The sequence below is a fragment of the Camellia sinensis genome, chromosome 13 (assembly GCF_055761805.1).
Source record: "Camellia sinensis isolate YWXY chromosome 13, ASM5576180v1, whole genome shotgun sequence".
Classification (NCBI taxonomy): Eukaryota; Viridiplantae; Streptophyta; class Magnoliopsida; order Ericales; family Theaceae; genus Camellia; species Camellia sinensis.
Genome location: NC_138973.1, coordinates 10483511 through 10503949, shown reverse-complemented (window position 1 = coordinate 10503949; position 20439 = coordinate 10483511). Strand labels below are relative to the sequence as shown.

Genomic DNA, 20439 nt, shown 5'->3' with positions numbered 1-20439 from the left:
AGTTCTAATATTAATTTTTTGGACAAAATTCATTTGAATTTTTTCCAAAATTCTTGCGGGAAAATTTTATTTTCTGAACCAAAATAAGTTCAAATTTGAATTTATTTTTTCTGTCCTTATATTTCCTCTTCCAGTCCATTATTTCTGAACAGATTAATCAGTCCAAACAGGTCTTAAAATCTGTTGCACCCAAACAGATTCAAACTGTCCAGAACAGATATAACTGCTGTGCAGTTATCTATTGTAACTGCCAGATCTGTTTGATTTTCAAACAACATTTGTTCAATTTCGAATTGCACATGTTCACTTCTTTTTTGTACCTGTTCGGGTCTATTTATACTAGACTTGTTCTGCAGATTCTTGGTTAAAAAACTAATTACGAAAATCATATCTTTTAATAACGAAAATACGTATCTTTTAATACGTATCTTTTAATACGAAAATTACGAAAACTAATTACGAAAAAATTTTTTGTCACGAAATATGTATCTTTTAATAACGAAAATCATATTTCGTCTCCAAATGTTCCATTTTTGGAGACAAAAATAAAATTTCGTCACCAATCTAAATCATAATAAAAAAATTAGGTGACGAAATTATTTTTCGTCATTATTTATATTTTTTTTGTCACCAAATATTTTCCCGCTAATATTTTCGGAGGGTGCCAAAATTTTGAGACTTTTGGTGACGAAAAAATTGGTCACCAATTATAAAATTATTAATAACGAATATATTTTTGTCACCAATAATTTTTAATATTTTAATATCATTTAGTGACAAAACGTTTTTTCTGGCCAATATTTTTATCTTTGGTGAAGAAATAATTTTGTCACCAATAAATAATTTAGTCAATAAATATTTTAAGGGAGAAATAATAATGTTTTGGCGCTTCAAACACACACAATAATTTATCGGTTCAAACCTATTTCACGCGCGCACACACACACACACGTTATACTCGGTTCAAACCTATTTCCCTCACCGCCGCTGCTACCATTGCATCAACCCACCACCACCATTGGTTTCTCCTACCCTTGCTGCCGATCGTTAGCCCCTCCTTTCCTCATCGCCGCTACTGTGTCGATCGGAGAACACCACCGCTGTTAGTCTCTCTCTTTCTCACTCTCTCTCGCTCGATGCTCCCTCTGATGTATTTGTCTGATGTATATGCTCTGTATACATATGAAATATGCTCTGTATATGCTCTGTATAATGCTCTGTATATTCTAACTTGCATAGAGGGGATTTAGTGTTGAAAGGACTCGGTATGAAGCATGAGAGGGTAAGACCAATTATTCTATCTTCGGTTAATTTGCCTAATTTATTGTTGCTGATGAAAATGAATTTGGAATAATATATATACATATATATGTATATATGTGTGGGTTTGGGCAGTCAAATATTTACCATGTATTTGTACAAGATGTGTCCCTCCATGCCCAAATTAAACAGTATGTTTTTAGAGAGAGTGAGAATTACAAACCCACCAACAATTTGATTCGAGGGTTTGGGTTTGATTTGGCCTCAACAATGGTGGTAGCCAAAAATGGGTGATGGTGGAGTAGGAATGGGTTGTGATATGGGCAATACTATAATTATTTGTCCAGGTGCCTTTGTTGAGGGTCATCAAAATTTGGATGTGTTGTTGGTACCAAATGAGGTAGTGGAGAATTATAGGTCACAAAGCAAGGAAGATGTTATTTTTAAGGTTGATTTGAGAAAGTTTATGATTATGTGGATTTGAGATTGTTGGATTTTGTTAAGGAAAGGAAAGGGTTTGGAGTTACATGAAGGAAATGGATTCAAGGTTGTTTCTCATCTTCCAATTTATTAATAATTGTCAACGGTAAGGCAGGGGAGGGTTTTAAAGTAACAAGGGGCCTTGGACAAGGTGACCCTTTGCCTCTTTTTTAGTTTATCTTAGCTGTTGATGTAATGGGAAGAATGGTTGATAAGGCTTAGGAGATACACTTAGGAGATAATTGTATAATAATTTTGAGAACAATTAACTAAAGTATTCACTTGGTCATTTGGTATTTTGATAAAAAAGGCACATTTTTTTTTTTTTTTTTGGAATGTTTTTGTTCGTAGAGATTTTTTTTTTTTTTTCAACTAGTGTAGAAGAATCTAAAAGGTGAAAAAATCTATAAAAAAATAAAATAAAAATCACTAAAAACAAAAAAAGCCAAAAAGCCAACTATTTTTTATTTTTTATTGTCTTTAATGTACTCTTTTTTTTTCTTTTTTTTTTTTACTTTTTTGGTTCTTCTAGTGTGGTAGAATTTTGTAATTTTTTTTACAAAGTTCACTAAAAATGAAAAAAGCTAGCAAACAAGCGCACTAAAAAAATCCAATCCCAAACATCCAGTTAATTAACTCTATTAAGAATGAATAGTAATGAAATGGATAATGTTTCATGGTCATCTTCAGTTTGTAGATGATACCATTCTTTTCCAAGATAATAAAAACATATGCAATATAACTTCAATTTCTAAAGTTTAAAGGAGTTTCGTGTACATCTCCATGTGATTTATAGAAAGAAACGTTGAAGGGAGCTTTGTCACTCATGTTTCTCACTTCGATGAGTGTTGCATGTAATGTAGTCTTAGAAGATATTACCTCATCTTAGTAATAAGCCTTCTTTTCAGTTTCCTTATAAATGTCGCATGTAATGTGGTCTCAGATGTCTCAGGCCCCACTAAGTGTAGAATTGAATGATATATTTGTTTCAACTTGGTTTTTTTATTTGAATTCTGTTTTTCCTAGAAATTGGGAGAATACATGTTACTCCTCTTTCTAGTTTTCCATTCTTAAGGAAGAAGCTTCAAGTTGTTACCTGAAAACATGCACAATGATTTTGCATCTGTTGTATTGACAAAACCTTGGAATTTTTCTCTTTCATATTGCAGCAACTTGCAAGACAACTAGAGGATCAGGCAACTGTGAATGACCCTTTGACAAGGATGAGCGTTCAATCCAACACTAAGATCTGCAGGTCTTTTTCGAGATTTAGGTGCTTTGTTGCTTGAGCTTGGCCGCACAACCATGACACTGCGAATGGGTCAGGCATCGGTATGTTTATGTTTGTTCTCTGTTTTTACATGACCTTAAATTTGCATTTAATATTGATAATGCGTGGCCATGTGCCTGTACCAGTTTAGGAGAGGACATGTTAGCAAATATTTTAGATAACGATAGTGATACTACTCGTGGTACTACAACTTTCTTCATGCTGATATTGTTGTTACTACTGGTCCTACTATGTATATATCCACATCTGGTCCCAATCCTATTATGGTTCAGGTATGTTTGACACTTGTTGAAATTGCTTTTGTTTGTCCATCTAATTGATCAGTCAAGGTGCTTCGGCCAAGGCCAGGTTATGTGAAAGGACTCGGTATGAGGCCTTCTTCTTCTGTGAATACAACTGTTGCACCTGTTGAAAATAGTGACTATGTTCAACGCCTCGAGTTGCAAATAGCACAACAAAATGAACAAATTGCAAGGTTTGAAAAGTCAAAGAAGAAACAAAGCAAGAAGATACAAAGTATCATCGAGTGTTTGAGGCAGAAAGGTATCACGGGAAATTTTGAGAGTGGGGAAAGTTCAGATTCTGATGGACAAGCTTCTTGGTTAGTATATTATGTTTCTATGCTAATTTAGTAGAAATTTCTTCTTCAACTAAGATAGTGAACTATGCATGTAAAAGCCCGAGAAACATCACAAACACTGAAATATGCACGTGGCTCCCAATTAGGAAACTACTTTGAAATTTGCACTATTTCAACATGTAGGCATGAAACTAAGTCAAAAACTATTCCAACATGTAGGCATGAAACTAGTCGAAAAATCGCGCAACAACCACGAGACAGCCCAGGGAACACCTCAAACACCTCGGGTGGAACCAAGGTGAGTTGTGGAAACTTACGGAACTAGCACGGGACCCCCGGTTTGAAAATGAAGTCTAAAAATGCACCATTTCACACTTAAGCTTGAAAATAGGCCACCGGAGGCCAAATTCGTACAACAGCCACGAGACGGCCCAGGGAACACTTCAAACACCTCGGGAGGGACCAATGTGAGTTGTGAAAACTTACGAAACTAGCACGAGACTCCCGGTTTGAAATCTAAGTCCAAAAATGCATTTTTTCACACTTAAGCTTCAAAAATAGGCTTTCGGGGGCCAAAATCGTGCAACAGCCATGGGATGGCCCGGGAAACACCTCAAACACCTCGGGATGGACAAATGTGAGTTGTGAAAACTTACAGAACTAACGCGGGACTCTCGGTTTGAAAACTAAGTCCAAAAATGTACTTTTTCACACTTAAGCTTGAAAATAGGCTTTCGGGGGGCCAAAATCGTGCAACAGCCACAAGACGGCCTGAGAGACACCTCAAACACCTCAGGATGGACCAATGTGAGTTGTGTAAACTTAAAAAACTAGCACAGGACTCCCGGTTTGAAAACGAAGTCCAAAAATGCACTTTTTTCACAGTTAAGCTTGAAACTAGGCCACCGGAGGCCAAATTCGTGCAACAGCCACGAGACGACCCGAGAAACACCTCAAATATATCAAGAGAGACCAATGTGAGTTGTGGAAACTTACGGAACTAGCACGGGACTCCCGGTTTGAAAACTAAGTCCAAAATGCACTTTTTCATACTTAAGCTTGAAAATAGGCTTTCGGGGGCCAAAATTGTGCAACAGCCACGAGACGGCCCGGGAAACACCTCAAACACCTCGGGACGGACCAATGTTAATTATGAAAACTTACGGAACTAGCACGGGACTCCCGATTTGAAAACTAAGTCAAAAAAATGCACTTTTCCACACATAAGCTTGAAAATAGGCCTTCGGGGGCCAAAATCGTGCAACAGCCATGAGACGGCCCGGGAAACACCTCAAACACCTCGGGATGGCCCAATGTGAGTTGTGGAAACTTACGGAACTAGCACGGGACTCCCGGTTTGAAAACTAAGTCCAAAAATGCACTTTTTCACACTTAAGCTTCAAAAATAGGCCTTTGGGGGCCAAAATCGTGCAACAGCCACGAGATGGCCCGGAAAACACCTCAAACACCTCGGGATGGAAAAATGTGAGTTGTGAAAACTTATAGAACTAGCACGGGACACTCGGTTTAAAAACTAAGTCCAAAATATACTTTTTCACACTTAAGCTTGAAAATAGGCCTTCGGGAGCCAAAATCGTGCAACAGCCACGAGACGGCCCGGGAAATACCTCAAACACCTCGGGACGGACCAATGTGAGTTGTGGAAAGTTATGGAACTAGCACGGGACTCCCGGTTTGAAAACTAAGTCCAAAAATGCACTTTTCCACACTTTTAAGCTTGAAAATAGGCCGCCGGAGGCCAAATTCGTGCAACAGCCACGAGACAGCCCGGGGAACACCTCAAACACCTCGAGAGGGACAAATGTGAGTTGTGGAAACTTACAGAACTAGCACTCCTGGTTTGAAAACTAAGTCCAAAAATGCACTTTTTCACACTTAAGCTTGAAAATAGGCCTTCGGGGGCCAAAATCATGCAACAGCCACGAGACGGCCCGAGAAACACCTCAAACACTTCGGGACGGACCAATGTGAATTGTGGAAACTTACGGAACTAGCACGAGACTCCCGATTTGAAAACTAAGTCCAAAAATGCACTTTTCCACACTTAAGCTTGAAAATAGGCTTTCGGGGGCCAAAATCGTGCAACAGTCATGAGATGGCCTGGGAAACACCTCAAACACCTCGGGACGGACCAATGTGAGTTGTGGAAACTTACGGAACTAGCACGGGACTCCCGGTTTGAAAACTAAGTCCAAAAATGCACTTTTTTCCACTTAAGCTTGAAAATAGGCCTTCGGGGGCCAAAATCGTGCAACAGCCACGAGACGGCCCGGGAAACACCTCAAACACCTCGAGATAGACCAATGTGAGTTGTGGAAACTTTCGGAAGCAGCACGAGACTCCCGGTTTGAAAACTAAGTCCAAAAATACATATTAAATTGTATATGTCATGGATAAGATAATAATTGTCTAACTGGAATTTTTCTTTTTTTTTTTTGTTTCATTTTTTTCAGATTTGAGATTTGATATGGACGTGTTTGGTAATTTGGAGGGCAGATGTAGCTCATTTTTTGTTTTTGTTCTTGTTCATATTACTTTACATGTATTTTTGTTGTGTTGTGAATTTTTTATTTTTGTTGGTATTACAGGGTATGTTTGGTAATCCGCCCTTGATATTTTATTTTTGTTGATATTAGTAGACATTGTTTGTTGGATATTAGGAGATGTGTTTGGTAATCTGCATACGGTTGATATTATATTTTTGTGGATATTAGTAGACGTTTTTGTGGATATTAGGAGACATGTTTATAATTCGCATGCAGTTCATATTGTATTTTTGTGCATAGTGCTAAAATTCGATTGTGATATTTATGAAAATGAACAGATTTTTGTATTGATTTGTAATTGATATTTTATTGAACAGGTTATTGAAATGCGCAGGGAATTGTTACTGAAAAGAAAAAATTTCGGAAGAAAATAGTACCTCCATTTTCAAAATTTTTAATTTTTATTAGTGACGAAATAAAAAATGTCGCTATTAGTTTTCAAAAAACATGACGAATAATTTTGTCACTAATAATATAGTACGAAAGAAATAATTTCGTCACCTTTGCTGAATATTCCGTCGCTAAATTGAAATATTTTGTGACAAAATGTTTTTTGTCAATGAATAATTTTCTTTTTTGCTCATTTTAGTGACAAATTTTTTTGTCACCTTAATCCATATCATTGGTGAGGAAAACTTTCATCATTAAAATATATTTGGTGATGAAATATTTCGTCGCAAAAAACAATTAAAATAAAATATTATTTAGTTTTGGTGACGAAATTTGTGTTTTAGAGGACGAAAAATTCAACATTTGAAGACGAAACATTTCGTCGCCAAAAATGAAAAATAGGTGACGAAACTGTTTTTCGTCACCAGGTACTTTTTGTGACGACGTATAGGCCACGAACGTGGTGACATTTTTTTCGTCACAGATCACTTTAGTGACGAAATTTTGATGTTTGGAGACAAAATCAGTCTGTCACCAAAGGCCTTTTTTGTTATCGTGCTTGGTCTTTGAATTATTTATTCGGTTCTACAAAATAAATACTGTAAATTTTATTTTATTTTGTTTGAATTGTTTCAAATTATTTTATTTACACAAAAGATTGTTCCAACAATCTTAAGATAGATTCGAATTATTCTGTTTACAGAATTTTTCGTTTGTTTCCTTTTTTCTTTCTTCTTTTAAGAAAATTATTTTCTGTGGATTTACAAAATAATATTCTGGTTGGAAAAATAAATAGTGATTATATGCTATTTGACAAATAGTAGTAATATACTGTTTATTTTCTTTAACAACTAGTAATAATATACTAGTGTCAATAACAATTCAGAATATATTTTTGTGGAATTTTGTCAAAAAATTAATTTTGGTTTTTAGAAATTACTTTCTGATTTTTCATTAATTAAAATTATGTTTCAATATTTTAATTATTGAAGTGTTACAGAAATTAATTTTCTGTGTGGAATTAATTTGGTTAAATAAAATTTTATTTTATTTTATTTTATTTCCAAATTAATTGAAAAATAAAAGTTACATTCTTGTTTCTTTTATTTTTACAGAATTTAATTCTGTGAATTTGGATTAGTTTTTTGTGTGGAATTAATTTGATTAAATAAAATTTTATTTTATTTTATTTCCAAATTAATTGAAAATAAAAGTTACATTTTGTTTTGTTTCTTTTATTTTAACAGAATTTATTTCTGTAGTTTTGGTCTAATTTGTTTAAATAAAATTTTATTTTATTTTCAAATTAATTGGAAATAAAAGTTACAATTCTTGTTTCTTTTATTTTTACAAAATTTAAAATTCTGTGTTTTTTGGTTTAAATTTTCTGTGTAGTACAAAATTCTAATTATAATTTTATTTTATAATTTAGAATTTATGGCTACTAAAACTAGTCAAACTAATGTTCAAAGCAGTACTGGTATGGTGATTGCCATTACGCCAACCTCTTTTTATGTTGGGACTATGCTAGTGAATCATGGCAGAAAACCAGAAAAGTTCTTAGGAGCTGTTTTTAAAAGATGGCAGAAGAGAATGCTATCTAAAGGAGGGGAAACTAAGAAATACAAGTTTAATGGCATGTGTTACATTTGTAACAAAAAGGATATCAGGCCAAAGATCGCCGTTACAAACGTAAAGGCAAAGGAAGATCAAGTAAGAAGGTTGCTAAAGCCAAAATGACCGAAATGGATGAAATTTCCAATGGTGTAAATGTCATAAATCTTTCTACAGTTGTTTTCGAGGCAAATCTTGTCGGAAATCCTAAAGAATGGTGGGTGGACACTGGTGCTACTCGCCATATCTGTGCCGACAAAAAGATGTTCACATCTTATTCTACAATGGACAACGGTAAACAACTTTTTATGGGCAACTCCTCCACTTCCAAAGTTGAAGGACAAGGAAAGATTGTACTAAAGATTACATCAGGAAAGGAACTCACTCTCAACAATGTGCTGCATGTACTGGACATTCGCAAGAATCTTGTTTCCGGATCTTTGTTGAGTAAGAATGGGTTTAGGCTAGTATTTGAGAGTGATAAATTTGTACTTACTAAGAATGGAATGTATGTAGGAAAATGTTACATGTCTGATGGCCTTTTCAAGTTAAATGTAATGACCGTTGTACCGTCAGTTATAAATAAGAATACGTCTTCTTCTTACTTGCTTGAGTCTTCAAATTTATGGCATAGTAGACTAGGACATGTTAATTATGGATCTTTGCATAGATTAATTAATATGGAATGTTTACCTAAATTTGACATTGATTCAAATCATAAATGTGAAATTTGCGTTGAGGCAAAATTATCTAAAACTCATTTTCATTCAATTGAAAGAAGTACGGAACCACTTGAACTAATTCATAGTGACATTTGTGATTTTAAATCAATTCAAACCAGAGGTGGAAAAAAATATTTTATAACTTTTATAGATGACTATACTAGATATCGTTATGTTTATTTAATTCGAACTAAGGATGAAGCTTTGGAAACTTTCATTCAATATAAGAATGAAATTGAAAATCAACTTGGTAAGAAAATCAAAAAACTAAGAAGTGATAGAGGTGGTGAATATGAATCACCTTTTGATGAATTTTGTAAAGAGTATGGAATAATTCATCAAACCACAGCTCTTTACTCACCTCAGCAAAATGGAATTGCTGAAAGGAAAAATAGGACTTTAAAATAAATAATGAATGCCATGTTAATAAGTTTTGGATTACCTCAGAACTTGTGGGGGGAAGTAATACTTTCTGATAATTATATTTTAAATAAAGTACCCTGAAAGAAAGTGAATCAAACACCTTATGAATTGTGGCATGGAAGAGTACCATCCTACAAATACTTAAAAGTGTGGGGGTGTTTTGCTAAAGTGGCTATTCCTAGTCCTAAAAAGACTAAGATAGGTCCTAAGACCATTTATTGCATTTTCATTAGTTATGCTAAGAATAATAGTGCATATCGGTTTTTGATTCATAAATCAAAACACTCTGAAATGCATGTAAATACTATTATTGAATCTCGGAATGCATCTTTCTTTGAACATGTATTTCCAAATAAGACTGGACAAGAGACTAGTAACAATAAAAGATCTCGTGATGTTATTACTAGTCAGGATCAAGAACAAGAGTTAGATCAAAATGAGGAAGAGGAACTTAGGCGTAGTAAACGTGCTAGAACCTCAAAATCTTTTGGTCCAGATTTTCTAACATATTTGTTAGAAAATGAGCTTTAACTTTTAAAGAGGCTATGTCCAGTCCTGAGTCTCCTTTATGGAAAGAAGCTGTCAACAGTGAAGTTGAATCCATCTTGCAAAATCACACTGGGGAATTAGTGGACTTGCCACCAGGTTGTAAACCTCTTGGGTACAAGTGGATTTTCAAAAGGAAAATGAAAACGGATGGATCAATTGACAAATACAAGGCAAGACTTGTGGTCAAAGGATTTAGACAAACAGAATGTCTTGATTACTTTGATACATACTCATCGGTTACTAGAATAACATCCATGAAGAAATTTACTTGGAACAACCAGAAGATTTTTCTGTTCCAGGAAAAGAAAAGAAAGTGTGTAAATTGGTTAAATCATTATATGGTTTAAAACAAGCGCCAAAGCAATGGCATGAGAAATTTGACAAAGCAATGATGTCAAATGGATTTAAAATTAATGAGTGTGACAAATGTGTTTATATTAAAAACACAGACAGAGGTTATGTCATTGTATGTCTTTATGTAGATGATATGCTCATCATAGGTAGTAATAATAATATGATTAAAACTGCCAAGAAAATGTTGAATAAACATTTTGACATGTTCATTGCTGATGTAATTCTTGGTATGAAAATTACCAAAACATCAGAAGGATATGCTTTGTCACAATTTCATTACATTGAGAAAATACTTGACAAATTCAGCAAAGATGATGATCATCTTGCTAGAACATCTGTAGCTGTTAATTTATTTCTATCTAAGAATGTACAGGAAAGTATTTATCAATTAGAGTATGCCCAAGTTATTGGAAGCTTAATATATTTGATGAACTGCACTTACCCAGATATAGCTTATGCAGTAAGTAAATTAAGTAGATATACGAGTAATCCGGGGGTAGAACACTGGAAAGCAATTATAAGGGTTCTAAGATATCTTCGATTTACTCGTAACATTGGGTTGAATTATACCAGATATCCAGCAGTACTTAAAGGTTACTGTGATGCAAATTGGATATCGGATACTAGAGACTCAAAGTCCACCAGTGGGTATGTCTTTACTCTTGGTGGGGCGGCTGTATCTTGGAAATCTTCCAAACAGACTTGCATTGCTAGGTCTACTATGGAATCAGAATTCATTGCTTTAGACAAAGCAGGGGAAGAAGCAGAATGGTTTCGCCACTTCCTTGAAGATATTCCAATATGGCCAAAACCGGTGCCTGCTATATGCATACATTGTGATAGTCAATCAGTAATAGGTAGAGCACAGAGTCATATGTATAACGGTAAGTCACGACACATTCGTCGTCGACATAACACCGTGAGACAGCTACTCTCTAATGGAATTATTTCCATTGAATATGTTAAGTCTAAAGACAACATAGCGAATCCACTAACCAAAGGGATAGTAAGAGAGTTTGTTGAGAATTCATCGAGGGGAATGAGACTTAAGCCTATTAAATAAAAGTTACCACAATGGCAACCCAACCTAGTTGACTGGAGATCCCAAAATCTAGGTTCAAAGGGACAACCGAGTTGTGATTGACTCAGAAGGATTACTGGGGAGTCCAACTCCTACCCATTTCTATGATGAAATAGTGATGTCTGCAACGGTTTAGGTTAAGTAATACTTTTAATGATTCTTATATCTAGATAAACCTAGTGGAGTATGGCAGGATACTCTTCATAAGAATCACTTATATAAGTGTGAACTGGGCCGATTCTATGAGATTTGTGAAGGGCTACAATTCTCTAGAGCACTCATGAAAGATCAGGTTGTTCAGGGCCAAAATGAACGCAATAGTGAGAACTAAACTGTGTCTGGGGATATACTGTGTGAGTTCTATTGTCTTGGTTTACACAAACGGCTGAACAGTTCAAGACATCATGTTCACTAGTTAGCTAGTAAATCCGATAGTGTCTCACAAGAAAAGGTTCAAAGCCAAAAGTTACCTATCCTTTGCAGAATATTTTCAATTTCTGTACTCTCTGCAATTAAATCATGTTGTTGCATTTTCTCTCCGTCAAATTCCATTCATGTGGGGGATTGTTGGAAAAATTGGTTTATATAGACATATTTTGGGCCAACTTTGAGCCCAAAATTGAGTGGGCCCCGAACGTCTTTTGGGGTGGGTCCGAAGAGGTGAAGTGTTCCTTGCCACGGGGTAAGTCACACGGTGAAGACGGTTCGTCAAAACCATTTATGAGTGAATGGGAACATGACGTCTTTTTCGGGTTCGTGGAATAGAAAATTTAAGGAAGTAAATGTGGGTTTCTTTGGAAAGGGTTGTCCCACATTGAAACTTTAAGAGAGTTTATTTGTGTATATAAGCTCTAGCCTACAATACTTGGGTTGGGCCCCAAAGGGCACCTCAAGTTTGTAGAAGGAAGGAGTTATGGACAAAGTGAACCTTAGCTCAAACCACCAAACACGCGCGCACGCGCCGCAGCCGCCGTCCATCCGGCCGTGCCGGGCCCGGTTGTGGGTCGGGTTGGTTCTTGTATTAATTTTTTTTCGACAAATTTTTTTTTATTTTTTTCAAAAAATTATTGCGGGAATTTTAATTTGAAATTTGAATTCCAATTTTTGTCTAACTTCTATTCAAAATTCCTCTACAGATAAAAACTATTTTTTTAGTTAGTTAACATCCAGAAACTGCCCAGTAGTTCCGGGTATAACTGTCCAGCAGTTAATCTGTTGAAACAGTTTGCAAATCTGTTTGAATTTAAACTTATATCTGTTCAATTCAAAACACACCTGTTCAATTCCAAATGGTACCTGTTCGGGTTAGCATTTTGTGCCTATAAATACTTGACATTTCCAGCAGTCTAAAAATCTAAAAATTAGTTTGCAAAATCTCATCTTTGCTGTCCAGATTTTATTTTGTGCATTATTCTTCATTTTAATTTTAGAATAAATATTCAGAGAGTTAGAACACATGTTTGGTTCGCCGAACAATTTATTTTGGAGTGCTACTATAAATTGGTTAAGATCATTGTATCCTGCGAGATAGACGCCACTCAACCATAAGCACTGTAGTGGGGCGAATCTGTCTTAAGGACAAAGTGTCACACACTCGACTTGATTTTTGAATTATTTATTCGATTCTACAAAATAAATACTGTAAGTTTTATTTTATTTTGTTTGAATTATTTCAAATTATTTTATTTACACAGAAGATTGTTCCAACAATTTTAATATTAAAATTTTAACCTAATATAAAATAAAAAATAAAAAATAAAAAAAAATAAGTCAAAATATCTTATCACATGTGATACCCATCATTAGAGTTCTATTAAAACTCTCAAACATTATTGTTATCTAATGCCCACATCCTATCCTATCACATCACCCAAACCAAAAGCCAAGAAAAACCTTTCGTCTCTTTTACTTTGGATTTTTTTAAAAAGTCACTTCTTAATTTTTAATTATTTTAAATTATATTATGTTTCACATTTTTTATATATTTTTTTAAAAAAAATTAAAAAATTAATTTTGAATCATCATTTTAAAACAACTCTTTGTGTGTGTCTCTATGGAGAGAGAGGGAGAGAGCAAAACACACATTTTTGGCTGCAAGAGATTATGGCTGAAACCCCCATAAGAACCGGTGCCAGCACAGAAAATAAGGTCAGACATTAATGTGTTTGGTTAGAAATTTAGAAAGGAATTTTTTTTTTTTAAGAGAAAAAATTTATATGAAATTAGATAAAATGTAAGTATAGATAAAATATAAGTATATTTTATTCACATTTCACTTTTATTTTTTATTTTTCTTTCTAAATCTTTTTTTAAATCTCCTAACCAAACACAAATTATTGCTGAGTGCCTTCATCTTCTTTTTTTTTTCTTTTCTTTTCTTTTGAACAGAATGATTACTGCTGGGTAAACCAGTTTTTTATCTTCTTATTCAAATTTCTCACGTATATATGGAAGGATAAGATTGTTCAAAAAAAAAAATGTAAAAACATGTGCCCTACATCAAGTATATGGGTTTCCAGGTAAAAGTAAAGGGTTTATGGGAAAAAAAATAAATAAAAAATTATGAACTGTCTTTTTCATTAAAGAAGGATCCAATAAAAATGTTTTGATCAAATTTTAATAAAAATTTATTATTTATTACAGAAAGAATGAACAATTCTGGTCGTATTCTTCTCATAGATATGAGGTTTTCCGATATCAGATTGAGTTAATCAATAATAAATATAAGATGTTGGAGGTCAATGGTTAAACCGGTGGTTACTGGTAGGGGTGTGCGCGGTGCGGGTCAGGGCGATTTGAGAGAAAAATAGGAACTGTATGGCGGGTGGCAGATTGATAAAAGTGTCATTAGAATTTGCCATTTTTCTTATCAAAAACCGGCGGTTCGGTTGGCAAATAATGGCGGATTTCCCTAGGCGGTTCGGGCGGATTGGCGGTTTATAAAAAATATAATTCAAATTACAAAACTTAAATCAAAGAGTAAAAAAAAGACGAGAGATACCGTGATGTTAAGCATCTTGCGAAACTTTCTTCTGATGCAGCAAGTGTAGCAACAACATGATAATATCAACGACTATGCCATCAGTTCATTACAAATATCTGTAGAAGCTACAATGATCAAATACAATACACAAAATTAATATCATTCAGGGTTTACAATATATTGAAAATGCTTACTGTTGAAAAGTATTTAGATTGAAAAGTGAGCTGATGCAAGTTTGCAACATGGTCAGAAAAAAAAAAAAAAAAAAGGATTGGAAAGTGAATTGGAATCCAACTTTATTTTGGATTCCTGACATTTTGAATTCCCCTCAAGCAGTAATGTAATACTATATTCTAAGGCATAGAACAACAAGCAAACTTAAGTAAAAAAGAATTTTTAGAATCTTATAAAACATGATTTAATAGCGGTGCGGGTCGGTGCGTTTTGGAAGAAAAATAGAAACCGGCAGATTGATAAAAGTGTCACTAGAATTTGCCATTTTTCTTACCAAAAACTGGCAGTTTGATAGACAAATAATAACGAATTTACCTTAACAGTGTGATTCGGTGAAATTTTAACGATTTCGACGGTATTATGCAACCCCTAATTGCTGGTAGTTTTCCATAGTAGATCTCACATGATAGGTGAAGCACTACTGAACTCACTTATTAGTTGACGTAGGGTTGGTGAGGGGACAGACTTGACCAAACAACCATAAAATGTTTTGTAGTCATTTGACATGTGGATTAGGGGTGTGTTCGAACTAAATAATTATAAAAACTTAAAATAAAATTTTAATTTTAAACTAAACGTTGCTATATTTAAATTATAATTATTTTTTATAAAAAATTAAAAAATTCATTCCAAATAAAATTATTTTAATTCTAAATTAAAATAACTAAAAAGTTAAAAAATTAAAAGGCAAATCTACATTCCAACCGAATCCTTTACACTTACTTTTAAAATTTATGATAAATTACAAATACATTCCCTTAAATTTACTTAAAATACGAATTGTCTTATGTGGTTTGAAAAATTACAATTACTTCTCTGTCAGAATTTTTTATTTAACAGAATTAATTGAAAAAAATGAAATTTCTAACTGTTTACCTATACAATAATAAAATTATTTAAATTATTAATTGAAATAACATTTTAACATTATTAAAAATTATTAAGTAACTTGATATTTATTAATAAAATGACCTATTTGTTATGAAATTAAAACCCTTAAAGGACATAATATGTAATTTCTAAAATTATAAAAAATAATTTATAATTTAAATAAATCTCAAAAATATATTTATTATTTATCTTAAAATTTAACATGAGTGATGAGGTGTGGATTGCCCCATCTAAAACACACACAAAATATGAGGTGTGTATTTAAAAGGCAAATTCTGACATGCACATGTCCAGGGGAACTCTGTTAAAAAGTGAGTTAGAAGTTAAAATCTAATTTTTAGCCTTGTTTGATAAATATTTTGGAATTAAAAAAAATATAAAAAGATAAAATAAGTTATATATGTCAATAAGATAAAATATCATATTTAAATTATAATTATTACACTTTTTTTTAACAAAAATTAAAAAAAAAACACAAAAATAAAAATTAAAAAAGGCTAAAAAAGTCAAGTTAAAAAAGTCATAACACAAAAAAGTTGACTATCAATACCAAACGAAACTTAATCTATTTTGGATTATATTATCTCTCATATTTTGGATCATATCATCTTTCATATTTTTTACACATTTTTTTTTAAAAAGTCAAAAAACTAATTTTTAACCATCTTCTCAAAATAAGTTTTTATAAGACGTGTATGATATCTATTTTAAATTATGTTATTTTTTTAATTATGATTAATTTTCTTCTTTAGTTATAATATTTATATGAGTACGAAATAATGTTCTCATATAATCTTGTTGATCAAGTCTGCGCTCCTCCAAACGTCGTCGCTTTATTCTCTGAAAACACAAACGTGAGCTAGCTGGCGGGTGTGTGCCGAATACCTCTTCGATGCCTAAGTCAGCAAAATAGACAAATAGACAAAAGGTCTGTGTATTCGAGAATCAAAGTTGTGTTACCTGTACATAATTTCTGTTTTGAGTTTTTATAGTTTTTGCCTGGCACAATCCTAATAGGACTCTTATTCCTTCATGTAAAGTCCTCCTAGGAATCACACTCCTGAAAGATAATGTTTATCCTTCAACACTCTCCTCACTGCTTAAACAAAGTGAGATGGTTTTTACCACAGTTGGATAACAAAGCAACCTGACTAACATTAGCCCATTGTCATAATCAAATATGGTGCTTTCATACGCAACACCTAGCTCGGCCCTTATTCTCTTGTACCTCGGTTTTGTTTGTTTAAACCGAGCTAACTGCAGCCGTCTCTAACCGAGCTAACAAGGACGAGGTCTAACTTGTGAAGCCCAAAATACCCCGGCCCACAGCTTGGTCCAAACTTCATCTAGCCCAACATTGTTAGTTTTTCTACCGAGCTACAGCAGCTCTTATCTCGGTCCAACGTGTGGCCTAACTTCCAAAGAAGCCTTTAGCTCGGACCAATTTACTTATAAATTACCTTCTCAATTGCTCCTTAATTCTATCTGCACAGCATGATTTGGGATTACTCTTCTCTAGCAGAGCTAAAAACATTCAAGCAAACCGAGGTCACCTCCTACCGGGCTACCGATTAGTCTGGTTCATACACGTCCTTTCACTTATGTACATCTGAATCATTTCCTATTCGTGTGGACACGTGGCTGGCTCCAACTGGTCAAGTACAACTATCGCCGCCGCCCTCGTACTCTAAAAATTTTGAACAGTCCCGCCTTTTCTCTGCCTTATACGAAAACCCTAGTTTTTGAACTCGGCACTTCTACTGTTCACCTTCACTCTCTTCCTCCGAACCTCCATTTTCACAACCACAGCACCTGCAGCGCTCGTGCTCTAACCTGGCATCTCCACCGTTTTGATCTTCATCCCTTGATCTTAAAACTGTAAGTACTCTAATCTTGTTTCCTTCTCGTTTATTCTATATAGTATAGCAATACATAGCATAATATATATATGTTCTTCAAAACACGTATTAATATAGTTCTCATAACAATGGGGATGAACCTCTTAGTCCCAAAAACCATATGATAGATCTTTCACCAAATTCACAATCTGTTATGAAAATCGTTTTGATCCAAAATAATACTTCAACCGAACTAGGAACTTATTTGTAGTTAGGTGTGCACTCAGCCAAACTAGATAACTCCCCTAATAACCGAACTAAAACTTCACGCCACACCTTGAGTTTCAGCCGGACTAAGAACCTTTCGTTTCATTTAGCCGATCTAAAGTCCTTCGCTCCAACCGAACTAAGAACAGATAGTATCCCACGTAGCCGAGCTAGGCTTACATTTATTTTTGCCGTTATACTTAGCACGCTCCAACGATCTGGGCTTAACACTTTTCATCTCCACTTTGTAGACTTTGACTAGGTTGGCCAGGTACTCCTTTGAACGCTCAACCGAAATACTCAACGTCATCTCCACACCAAGCTAGTACTCCGAGCTAATTTATACATAACTTAAGTCCACATGGGAAAATATCGATTCTTAGTAAACTCACCCGGGGCCATAGCTGAGTTTCAAAAGGATTACCAAATTCCAGACGATGTCCATCTTTCCATAGCCGAACTAGATACCACACCCTAGGGAAAACAAGGTTTTGTTCCATGTACCGTGCTATCCATTGTTGAAGCCGGCCTCCGATTCCCAGTTCAACCACTCCTATGAGAATTCCTTAGGCAAACTAGAATATGCCCAACCCAACCTAGCACCAATTCATACAGAATAATAAATGGCATCGCCGAGTTAAATCACCGGCTTGGCCTCAACCTCGGTTTAGCCGAGCTTTTTCGCCAATATTCACTTGGCCAGAATGAAAATGGTTGGGTATACTATTTAAGAATAAGAGGACGCCGAGAGAAAATAATCAAAAATACACCGGACAAAGATGTAAACGACGATGACTTTTTCTGGGTCTCGGGCAACTTCGAAGACTAGGAAGCCCAGATACTGGGCGACCGAATTAACTGGAATAAGGGAGTAGCTGGTATGAATACCTCGGCTTAGCTTTGCGCATTCTTTACTCTGTTTATAAGTTTTGCACCGTGCTAACCGTTTCCTTTTTTCTTTATGCAGACTTGAACCAACTAAAGCTGCAGTACCAATACCCCAATCTTGACACACTCCGCGCCGTACTCCAGTACCGCGATCGAGGTTCGGCCGAGCTACTTAATTTTGAACCGACGTACAGATACAACAGTAGGAGGAAAACAAGGGTGACAGATTTCCTCATGGAACCTTCACCAAAACCAGATCTAACACTACCTCAAATAAATCTGACCCCATTAACAGAGGAGCAAGAAATGGCTAAGAAGAGAGCAATCAGAGCACTCATCACCGAAACAATGGCTCCAGCCGTTGGAGACTAGGCCGAGATACCACAAGCTGGCCAAACACATGAGGCCGTGGTAGCTCTTCCAACAGCCCGGCCCTCATCATCTCGGCCAAATAAGCGTGCTTGCACTTCCTTAACCGAGCCACGCCTTGTTGATGAAGAAGACACCATACTTCCCCAAACCACGCCACCGAGCCCAGAACCTAAGCGTTCTGACCGGGCTAGCTCTTCTGAGTGGGCCCCAAAACTAACATACAGGAACCGAGCCATAAGAAACACAGACTCAGTGGTGGTAGACAAAGACCATACGCTTGCTTTTAACCTGGCTAGGAGCGTGTTCTTGCCTTCTAACATGGAACATCATGACCATTTGACCGAGCTGAAGGCCATCCGGTCGGTGATGATGTCAATGGTGCTGGTAAGTGCTCCTTCTAATCGTCTTTTATTTTATATCATCTGTTTGCTCGACTTTTATTCATAATTGTTATCTCTCATTTTGCAGGCTATGTAGAAGAACCACGTTGCTCACAAACGCGTGTTAGAGCTACGCAAGATAACTCGGTAGGCCGTAACCGAGGCCAACACTAAGACGGCCAAACTAAAAGAAGCCCAACGAAAGACCACCGAGCTACAGGTCGAAATCGCCCGTCTTATCGAGCTGGTCAAATCGACGGAAGCGGACAAGCAGAAGGCTTTGGCCGAACGGAAAGACAAATATCTGCGCAAGCTTGTCAAGCTTGAGAAAAAGAAAGACGCTGAAATAGCCGAACTGAAAAAGAACGTGGAAGAAGCTGAGGACCGTGGCTACAAGGATGGGAAGCCACCTACATCCAGCAGTGCAAGGCTGTGAAAGATATATTTTTCAAATGTGGATGGAAGGCGGCTGTAATAAATCTCGGTTTTGGCCAAGAAATCGAGGTCTTCCAAAACCCTCCTCCCCACTTTATTCCGAGCTACATGGCGGACTACGCCAATGCTATCCAAGAGAAATTGCTCCAAGTGGGAGAGGAGGATGAGGCATCCCCAGAGCCTGAAGACGCCCCAGCTGCTACTAGGGACCCCGGTCTCCAGACTGCTCAGCCAGCTCGGGTGGATCCAGCGGTGTCCATTATGGTTGAAGATGTGGTAGTGACCGACCTACCTGTCAACACCGGGCTACCGAGTGGTAAAGCTCAGGTTGACTTGGATGCTGATTTGGATGATCTTTTTTCTTGATCATGTAATTTCTTCTTTTTACTTTTGGAAAGAATTTGTAACCGGACTAAAGTCCCACTTCTTGTAACTTTGTTTTGAATCTTGAATGAAATCTGTTTCTTTTTGCTCGATTTATTCCATACCTACATTTGTTTTTCAACTATGATTTGCATAAAGTCTAGCATTTTCAGGCCGAGATACCTATCTCGGTCTTAACCTTGTATTCTGTTTGGTCATACCTGCCAACTCTCTTCAGCCTAGATCCTTATCTCGGCTGAAGAGAGTTAAATGTTTGTTATTCTTGCCAACCTCTTCAGCTTAGATCCTTATCTCGATTGAAGAGAGATAAATGTTGGTTATTCTCACCAACCTCTTCAGCCTAGATCCTTATGTCGGCTGAAGAGAGATAAATGTTGGTTATTCCTGCCAACCTCTTCAGCCAAGATCCTTATTTCGGCTGAGGAGAGATAAATGTTGGTTATTCCTACCAACCTC

At 35.6% G+C, this 20439-nt stretch overlaps 1 protein-coding gene across 1 annotated transcript in view; it reads right to left on the bottom strand.

Annotated features, from left to right (window-relative positions):
* The window catches only part of LOC145789136 (protein TPR3-like), a 113600-nt gene that overhangs the window by 9555 nt on the left and 83606 nt on the right, over positions 1–20439 (bottom strand). The gene's annotated exons all lie outside the window — the stretch shown is intronic.